Below are 10,389 nucleotides of genomic sequence, written 5' to 3' on the forward strand. Positions count from 1 at the left end.
TCTATAGATTCAATGCAACCCCTGTCAAAATTCCAATGGTATTTTTCACAGAAACAGAGCAAATAATCCTAAATTTTGAATGGAACCACAAAAGCCCCTGAATAGAGAAGACAATCCTGAGAAGAAAGAACAAAGCTGGGGCGCCTGGGTGGCTCAGTCGTTAAGCGTCTGCCTTCAGCTCAGGTCATGATCCCAGGGTCCTGGGATCGAGGCCCGCATCGGGCTCCCTGCTCCACGGGAAGCCTGCTTCTCCCTCTCCCACTCCCCCTGCTTGTGTTCCCTCTCTCGCTGTGTCTCTCTCTCTGTCAAATAAAATCTTTAAAAAAAAAAAAAGACACATAGATCAATGAAACAGAATAGAGACCCCAGAAATAAACCCACACATATATAGTCAATTAACTTATGACAAAGGAGGCAAGAATATGCAGTGGAGAAAGGACAGTTTCATCAATAAGTGGTGCTAGGGAAATTGGACAGCGGCATGCAAAAGAATGAAACTGGACCCTCTATTATACCATACACATAAATGAACTGATTGTCCCCCTCCCCCGCCATCACCCACCAGTCTTTGCTCCACGTACAGCGCTCCCGTCGAGAGTTGGGGTTACTGCTGCTAACGGACTGGAGGCGCACTGGAGCCCAGGCCCAGTTCCAGGTGCTGGCTCTGCTGCCCCAACATCCCTCACAAATGACCACAGCCACCCCGCTGGTGTCACACCCGAGCTGCAAACCTCTACTCCAGACCGCTCTGCAGTCATGATGTGGCTTTGGGACCAGTGTGTCCTGCCCTCATCCTCAGTGACTCCTGCATACATGTGGTCACACTTCCCCCACCTGTGCTCACGGGCCCTTCACCTCCTCTACTCCAGGGACGTAGACCTCCACCTACTCAGCCTCCAAGGCATGGCCCTATCAGGAAACTGCTTCAGCTTCAGGACCTCGACCCTGTTCGCCTCATTCCCTCTCTTCTCTTCCCTTAGTAACGGGCCTGCCCTTCACCCTCACTGCTGCCTCTTTGGCTTCTTTGCTTATTGTTCCTCTTACCGTCCACTCCGTCTGGACACACAGTCGGCTCTTCAACCGTGCTCTTGGTGGTGCCCTAGAGTTCCTGTTCTTCAACTTCCCAGTCTACCCTCTGCGTCATTCCCCGAGCAGATTTCCCCTGTTGTCTACTTCTGCAACCTTCGGGCTGGTGGAAATGGCCCGACCCCGCCTGGCTGGAGGGGCCTGTCCGGGCAGCATGACCCCCACCCCAGTCCTACCCACCACTCTCTCTCCTGGAGTTGTCTGGGGTTCTGCTTTCTTCTTCTTCTTCTTCTTTTTTTTTTTTTTTTTAAAGATTTTATTTATTTTTATGACACAGAGAGAGAGGGAGCATAAGCAGGGAGAGTGGGAGAGGGGAAACAAGCTTCCTGCTGAGCAGGAAGCCCGACTCGGGGCTCGATCCCAGGATCCTGGAATCATGACTTGAGTCAAAGGCAGACGCTTAACTGACTGAGCCACCCAGGCGCCCCTGAGGTTCTGCCTTCTGACTAGCCTGGGGAGTGGGAAGGAGCCGGGTGAGACAAAGGAGGTACCGAGAGATGCAGCCAAAAAAAAAGATGTGGCCTCAGTGCCCTGGGCTGCCCAGCCTGGGGGAGATTCTCTCTCCTGTTCCTCCTGGAGGCTAGCCCAGTTCCACACGTATGCATAAAAACTTTCACATCACCAGGGAAACTACTTAATTTCACAAATGCTTTGAGTCAACTGGGAACTTAGTACTAGAAATGAATGAAAATAGTGCTGGCCCTCCAGGAACTCCCTAGCAGCTCATTGGCTCCCCAAATTTTAAGGCTTTGAGAAGAAGCTGAGGTAGTAAATGAAAAACAAAACAAAACAAAACCAAAAACAAACGCCCAGAAACAGTGTATAGACTCCACCTTTTACAGGAAATTTGGAAACCTATATGGATATATTTCTTTATGTTTTCTAAGCACAAGAAGTAACTCTAGCTTTTCTTGATGATTCATAATTAAACTGTTGGTTTAACTTACAGTTAAACCCTTTTATTTTTATTTATTTATTTTAAAGATTTTATTTATTTGACAGAGAGAGACACAGCGAGAGAGGGAACACAAGCAGGGGGAGTGGGAGAGGGAGAAGCAGGCTTCCCGAGGAGCAGGGAGCCCGGCATGGGGCTCGATCCCAGGACCCTGGGACCATGACCTGAGCCGAAGGCAGACGCTTAACAACTGAGCCACCCAGGTGCCCCAACCCTTTTATTTATTTTTTTAAAAAAGATTTTTATTTATTTATTTGCCAGAGAGTGAGTGAGCAAGCACACAAGCAGGGGGAGCGGCAGTCAAGGAGAGGGGCATCGGAGAGGGACACCTTGTGGTGGCAAAGGGCAATTGCAGAAACAGCCACAGTCCAGAGCTTAGGACGCGTGAGCGTTTCTCCAATAGGTGTGAATGTCCATAGGACTTCATGTGTTACATAAACTCTAGGGCCCTGGGCAGTCCAGGAGAAGGGGGGAGCTCCGAGAAGGAGGTAACTGTCTAATTTAGCCATCAGAGTCTAGACCTAGGTTTTAGTTTCATTGATTTTGGAAAACTTTTTACGGGCATCCTGTTATGGTACAGTTCATATTGGCCATGTTCATATGCATGGAAAAAAGAACGAAAGGAAACTCACCATAATGGTAACAGAGGTTATATTTGGGTGTAGAGATTATACATTATTTTTATTATCTTTTTAAAGGTTTATGTGTTTTTAAAAATTTCAACAATCAGGATATAATCACTTTTGCTGTTTTGACAGAAATACTCGTTTTCTTATAAAGGGTATACAATGGTTATGTTACTGTAATTCTTTTTATTTTTTTAAAAGATTTATTTATTTGAGAGAGAGAGACAGAAAGCATGTGCAAGCAGGGGGAGAGGCAGAGGAAAAGAGAGAATCTCCAACAGACTCCCCACTGAGCACAAAGCCCAACACGGGGCTCGATCTCATGACCCTGAGATCATGAAATCAAGAGTAGGGTGCTTAACCAACTGAGTCACCCAGGCACTCCTATAATTCTTTTTATTTTTTTAAGATTGTGTTTTTAGAGCAGTTTTAGGTTCACAGCAAGATTAAAAGGAAGGTACAGAGAGTTCCTATAGACCCACCCTTTGCCCCCACAGAAGGAGAGCCTCCCTCCCATCATCAACATCCCTCACCAAAGTGATACATTTGTTACAACTGATGAACCTACACTCACACATCCCAATCACCCTAAGTCCACAGTTTACCTTAGGGTTCACTTGTAATGTTGTACAATCTGTGGGTTTAGACAATGTATGGCATGTATCCAGTATTATAATATCACACAGAGTAGTTTCACTGCCTTAAAAATCCTCTAGTACAGAGGATCACCTGGGTGGCTCAGTCCGTTAAGCGTCCAACTCTGATTTCAGCTCAGGTCATGACCTCAGTCAGGGTCATGAGATGGAGCCCCGCATCGGGCTCTGTGCTGGGTGTGGAGCCTGCTTGGGGTTCTCACCCTCTCCCTTTGTCCTCCCTCCTCCCCTCACTCTCTCTCTCAAAAAGTAAAAAAAAAATAAAAAATAAATTTAAAAAAATCCTCTGTGCTGCACCTATTCATCCTTCTTGCTGGCCCTTCCCCCACTAAACCTCTGACAGCCACTGATTTTTCACAAAATACATCATATTACACATACCCTGTTTGTATGTTGCTTTTTTTCCACCCACCTGCATATCTTCCTATATTAGCAAATAGAGATATTCATTTTTGAAAACTCTACCCCCAACATGGGGCTTGAATTCAGGACCCCAAGAGCAAGAGTCCCTTGCTCTACTGACTGAGCCAGCCAGGCGCCCCAGAGATGTTCATTTTTTAAAAGGCCAAATAGAGGGGCGCCTGGGTGGCTCAGTTGGTTAAGCGTCTGCCTTCAGCTCAGGTCATGATCCCAGGGTCCTGGGATCGAGTCCCACATCGGGCTGCCTGCTCGGCAGGGAGTCTGCTTCTCCCTCTCCCACTCCCCCTGCTTGTGTTCCCTCTCTTGCTGTGTCTTTCTCTGTCAAATAAATAAATAAAATCTTAAAAAAAAAAAAAATAAAAGGCCAAATAGAATTCTAAGGTATAGATATTCCAAACATTATTTATCTAGACTGCTGCTTATAAACGTTTAAATTATTTATATGTTTTTCAGTTATAACTATTACTATAATAAATATTCTTGCATATATCTTGGCATCTTTGTATGATTCTACCTATAGTATTCTTAGCAATAGAATTGCTGGTTTACCTTCCAAAATGACTGCCCCCATTCCTATTACCACCAACAGGAGAGTGAATTATTTTGCTTACTGTCAACACTACCGTGTATTATCATGCTTTAATGTTTTTGCCAATACCACAGGAGAAAAACCGTATATTTGTTTGTTATTTTAAGATTTTATTTATTTATTTGAGAGAGAGAGAGAGAGCACAAGCAGGGGGAGCGGCAGGCAGAGGGAGAAGCAGGCTTCCCGCGGAGCAGGGAGCCCAATGCGGGCTCGATCCCAGGACCCTGGGATCATGACCTGAGCTGAAGGCAGACGCTTAACCGACTGAGCTGCCCAGGCTCAGTTTTGATTTGCATTTAAAAAATTATTAGTGAGGCCGAGTTTTTTTTTTTAAGATTTTATTTATTTATTTGAGAGAGAGAGAATGAGAGACAGAGAGCATGAGAGGGAGGAGGGTCAGAGGGAGAAGCAGACTCCCTGCCGAGCAGGGAGCCCGATGTGGGACTCGATCCCAGGACTCCAGGATCATGACCTGAGCCAAAGGCAGTCGCTTAACCAACTGAGCCACCCAGGCGCCCCCCGAGTTTTTTGCTCTGTGACCTGTTTATTCTTATCCTTTGCCCGTTCTTCCACTGAGGTCTTTCTCAAGCTCAGCTGCATAAACTCATAGTAAATGAGCAATTTGTCCTTTGTCACATTTGTTACAAATATTTCTCCTACTTTGTCATGTGACTTTAGTTTTAGCCTTCTATGCTATACAAGCATTTTTAAGTTTGTGTGTTCAAATTTATTTCTTTTTTTTCCTGGGTCTGAGTGCATTTGTTGTATAATTTAAAAAAAAATTCAATTTGTGTCTGTGTATGTATGTGTATGACAGAGAGAGAGAGAGAGAATGGTAAACGGCCATTAGGGGAGAGCCTATGGCCGAACCTTTCCCTGGGGATGTTTCCAGCTCCCAGGCCACGTGGCCCCATCAGTGTCCATCAGTGGCTTCGATATTGGTAAGGGAGTGGCTTTGCAGCAGTCTGGTTTGACAAGCCGGGCAGGGAATCTGTCCTGAAGCCTCTTGTGCATGCCCCGGGCCTGGCAAGCTTCTACTGCAGGTCACAAGGTTTTCTTCTTTCTTTTTCCAACGGTCAACTAACTATTCTAATGATAATGTTTCTTCCTATGAACTAAGCAGCCTAGGGATTATATATACAGCTGACCCTTGAGCAATACGGGTTTGAACTGTGCAGGTCCACTTGTATGTGGAATTTTCTTTTTTTTAAAGTAAGCCCTACGCTCAGTAGGGGCTTGAACTCATGCCCCAGAGATCGAGTCGCATGCTCTCCTAACTGAGCCAGCCAGGTGCCTCTATATGTGGATTTTTTTTTTTTTTCGATAAATACCATACAGTACTGTAAATGTATTTCCTCTTATGGTTTTCTTTTCTCCCTTATGATTTTCTTAATAATGTTTCTTTTCTCTAACTTACTTTATTATAAGAATACAGTATATAACATGTATAGTATATCAAATGTTAATCAACTGTTTCTGTTATCAGTAAGACCCCTGGTCAACAGGAGGCTCTAAGTTTTTGGGGAGTCAGAAGTTCTGAGTAGATTTTCAACTGCTGGGGTGGAGGTGGGGGGCGATGTCAGTGCTTCTAGCCCCCAAGTTGTTCAAATGTCAACTATATACATACAGTATGTGTGTATACGGAGTGTGTGGGTGTGCGCGCATGCACGTATTTGCATTTTTTCCCTTCCTATCTTTAACATCAGTCTTCACTCATAATAACTTGGGGGGACATGGATGATTCTAGAGCTAAATCCCCTTCAAAACACACTGTGGGAGCACCTGGGTGGCTCAGTCGTTAGGCATCTGCCTTCGGCTTGGGTCACAGTCCCAGGGGTCCTGGGATCGAGCCCCACATTGGGCTCCCTGCTCGGACGGGAGCCTGCTTCTCCCTCTCCCACTCCCCCTGCTTGTGTTCCTGCTCTCACTATGTCTCTGTCAAATAAATAAATAAAATCTTAAAAAAGAAATAAAAAAAATAAGATAAAATGTCATTTTAGGGGCGCCTGGGTGGCTCAGTCGTTAGGCATCTGCCTTCGGCTCGGGTCATGGTCCCAGGGGTCCTGGGATCGAGCCCCGCATCGGGCTCCCTGCTTGGTGGGGAGCCTGCTTCTCCCACTCCCCCTGCTGTGTTCCCTCTCTCGCTGTGTCTCTCTCTGTCAAATAAGTAAATAAAATCTTAAAACAAAACACACTCTGCCTCCAGCCATTCCTGGTACCCCTGGTGCCTCTGTGTTTGGCAAGCACCAGTCCACATGAAGCTGCCTCCTGAGCCATTCTGTCCAGCCCAGAGCACCCTCGTGTCTTCCAAGAAATATCCCTGACTAGAGCAGTTCCGAGTAGGGCATGGGAACTGGCCCGAGACTGTAAAGCTATTCTCTTCCTTCTTGGCACAAAGGGGCTAGAGAAGCCCAGGCCAGCACAGGACAACCGAGAAAGAGAAAAACCAGGGTCCCAGGAGGAGAAAGACAAGGACCAAAGACAACCCTCCTCACACCTCTGTTACACTAACTATAAGCCATTCATAAAAAAAAAAAAAGAAAAGAAAAGAAAACAGTGAAAATACAGGCCTTGTTGGGAGGGGTGAAAAATTCCATTCTAAAAAAAAAAAAAATCCCGCTCTAGCTCTTCGTTTTACTTGGGCATGCGTCATGGGATACTTAACTTCACAATTGTTCAGCGACACTTCTTGGACTGAATTTCATTCCTCCCTTTTTTTTTTTTTAAGATTTTTAATTTATTTATCAGAGAGACACAGTGAGAGAGGGAACACAAGCAGGGGGAGTGGGAGAGGGAGAAGCAGGCTTCCCGTGGAGCAGGGAGCCAGACGCGGGGCTCCATCCCAGGACCCTGGGATCATGACCTGAGCCTTAAGGACTGAGCCACCCAGGCGCCCCTCACTCCTCCCTCTTTAAAATAAATGCGTCCCTGATCTCCTTCCCTAGTTTCTCTTTCTCCCTTGGCATTCCTACCAGGAGCCCCCCTTTAGATTTTTCTTCCTTTTAGGCCAGTCTTATAGCATCCTCCAACACTGTTCATATAATAATCTTTTCCCAGTCCCGTTTAGTGGTCCTGCTTCTGTGGCATAACTAGCAAAAATGAGACACACATGCTTCATACAAACAAAGAGATGCCCTTCCCGGACAGCGAGAACATAGGGTAGATTGAGCAATGGCGGGGGGGTCTTCGGCGGGGGGGAGGTACTTCCTGCATCCTCAGGGCCCAAAGGCACCTTTGCCCCAATGCCTGAGCCTTATCCTCTGTTTCTTGGCTCCCAACTGTTCTGAATTAAGCCTGATTCTTTCCCATTTACCCTGTGAGTTCCCTAATATTCTTTCAATAAGTCCCTTTTAGCCAGAGCAGTTCTCTGAAGCTTTTACCAGGAAAGCCCACTGGTAGCACGCAGCCTCTGTCACCCCTGGAGTTTGGCTGATGGAGAAAAGATTCACTTGGGGGAGCAATCCTACTCACTGAATTGGGCTGTGTTTGTAGGCTTGCTCACTGTCCCAGGCTGGCTTGGGCACCAGGCCCATTATGCCATAAACTGGTCTTAAATGTGAGTTGCTTTCTCCCCGCCCCCGCTTTTTTTTTTTAAGATTTATTTACTGGGCGCCTAGGTGGCTCAGTTGGCTAAGCATCTGCCTTCAGCTCAGGTCATGATCTTAGGGTCCTGGGATTGAGTCCTGCATTGGGCTTCCTGCTCAGCAGGGAGTCTGCTTCTCCCTCTGCCTCTGCCCCTCCCCTCTGCTGGTGCTCATGCACTGTGTCTCTCAAATAAGTAAATCTTGAAAAAAATAAAGATTTATTTACTTATTTGAAAGAGAATGTGAGAGAGCACACATGTGGGGGTGGGGGGGAGAGGGAGAAGGAGAGAGAATGCTAAACAGACTCTGTGGGGCTCAATCTCCCGACCCTGAGATCACCACCTGAGCCAAAGCCAAGGACGCTTAATCAACTGCACCACCCAGGTGCCCTGAATGTGAGTTGCTTTCTATCTAAACCTGGGATACTTGACACTGGGCAGGACCAACTTCCCGGAGAATCAGGCACAGGGAAGAGATGACTGGCTCCAGGATTCTCCTGTGACAAGACAGTACCAGTTTCTTGTGGTCAAGGGTTGGCTTGGGATAGGAGGAGAGGTAAATGCACTCTTAGGCTGCTAGAAAGTTTCAGCAGTGAACCGCCCAGACTCCCACATCCAAACGCAACTTTTCCCATTTGTATACAATGGGAGGATGGAAATGTGGAAAAACAGATCTTGGTAATATGAGAGCATCCCAAGAATTATCATCCTCAACTATTTTGCATCTCTTGTTCTCCAGGAATGCTGACCGGGGGAGTGAGCACTGAGAGCTCGGCATGCAGGCACGGAGTGCTAACTTCTTGAGCTGGCCTGGAGGTGGTGCTATTTGCATTTAGGCTAAGACATTAAGATGCAGCCAGGGAGGTAGGAACCTCACCTTGCATCTTTACACTTCGACTGATTAAAGGGGTTCATTAGTGAAAAACAGGTGAAACTGAGATAATCTTAGAAACTGAGAGAACTTTCTAAGAATGCCACCAAATTCAGAAGCTATAAAAAGACAAGATGGGACAGCCTAAAAATTTCTGTGCTAAAAAAAAAAACAGCAAAAAAGAACAGCAAACTGAGAAATAGCAACTTCTGTGACAAAGAAATCGTTTGCTTAATATACTAAGAACTCTTGCAAATAAATTGGATTAAAACATGGGAAGAAGTATAATAATGACATCTTGCCATTTGCAACAACATGGATAGAGTTAGAGAGTATTATGCTAAGAGAAATAAGTCAGCCAGAGAAAGACAAATACATATGATCTCACTCACAGGTGGAATTTAAGAAACGAAACAAACGGACAAAGAAAAAAAAGAGAGAGACAAACCAAAAATCAGACTCTTAACTAGAGAGAACAAGCAGCTGGTTACCAGAGGGGAGGTGGAGGGGGGGACGGGGGGGGGGGGGAAAAGGAGATGGGGAGTAAGGAGTGCACTTGTCCTGATGAGCACTGTTGTATGGATTTGCTTCATTATTGTACACCTGAAACATGATACTGTATGTAAACTATACTGGATCAAAGGAAAACAAACAAGCATGGGAAGATACAATCAGTTCACAGAAAAGGAGGTGAAAATCGCCCAAATAAACAGAAAACCTTTCTCAAACACAAAATTTTCATGAATATTAAATATAATATAAATAAAACAACAACAACTGTAGTCATTCGCTTGTGCGCCTGCGATGATTGCTCTGCGTAAGCATTCACAACTGTTCTATCACGGACCACCGAGAGCATGTCTCCCTCCATCCCCCTATTTCCCCCTTGGGTTTCCGGGCGGTTCTCACCTGGTGTCCTGCAGTGTTGGCGCAGCTACTTCTTCGAGGGCACCGACTGTGGGCAGGACAGAGGCCGAGCTCCCACTCGCACCTCCCAGGGCTGAGGCCCGCGGGGAGCAACACCGGGACCAGGGACCGCCGTGGACACGCGAACAGGGGCGCCGGCAGCGGCGTCCGCGCCCGGGGAGGGGACGATGGGGCGGGCTCCGACAAGACCAGCGGGACCAAAGCATGGGGGCTCTTCCGCGGCAGAAGAGGCGGGACCGGGCCCGCCTCCCGCAGCAGGAACGCCACGTGCGAAAACAAAGGGGTGTGCCAAGGCCAGGTGCGAGCGCGGACCCGCAGGCCGGGGGAGGGGCGCCGGGCCCGGGCAGCGGGGGGACGTTTCCTGGGAGGGCTCCTCCCAGCTCGGGCACCGCCTTTCGGGGGGGCCTACATCATGCCTTGCCTCACAGTCCCCGGCTGAAACGGACCTTCAAGGCCCTCCTCACAACTTTCATTTTTCCTAGGCAAATCCACGGAGGCCTCAGGGAAGTGAAAGGACCGGTACCGGGTCCCAACTCCGGCCAACCCTGGGGTCTTGAGGACCAGTCCGCGGGTTTGCCTGCGGCCCGCGCAGCGCCGCCCGGGCTCTCAACCCCTAGCTCCGCTCCCCGCCCGCGGGCCGGGCCGCCGCGGTGGACTACATGTCCCACAATGCCCTCGG

At 47.5% G+C, this 10,389-nt stretch overlaps 1 protein-coding gene across 2 annotated transcripts in view; it reads right to left on the minus strand.

The window, feature by feature from the left end:
• Positions 1-10,293, minus strand: part of ZNF774 (zinc finger protein 774) — a 35,617-nt gene extending 25,324 nt beyond the window's left edge. For both annotated transcript variants that reach the window (XM_035024194.1, XM_035024191.1), the window contains exon 1: positions 9,693-10,293. The gene's annotated coding sequence lies outside the window, so the exon portion shown is untranslated. The remainder of the gene's footprint in view (positions 1-9,692) is intronic.
• Positions 10,294-10,389: the final 96 nt, after the last annotated feature.

This window comes from Mirounga leonina, unplaced genomic scaffold, assembly GCF_011800145.1.
Source record: "Mirounga leonina isolate KUSES-001 unplaced genomic scaffold, KU_Mleo_1.0 Mir_178, whole genome shotgun sequence".
Taxonomy (NCBI): Eukaryota; Metazoa; Chordata; class Mammalia; order Carnivora; family Phocidae; genus Mirounga; species Mirounga leonina.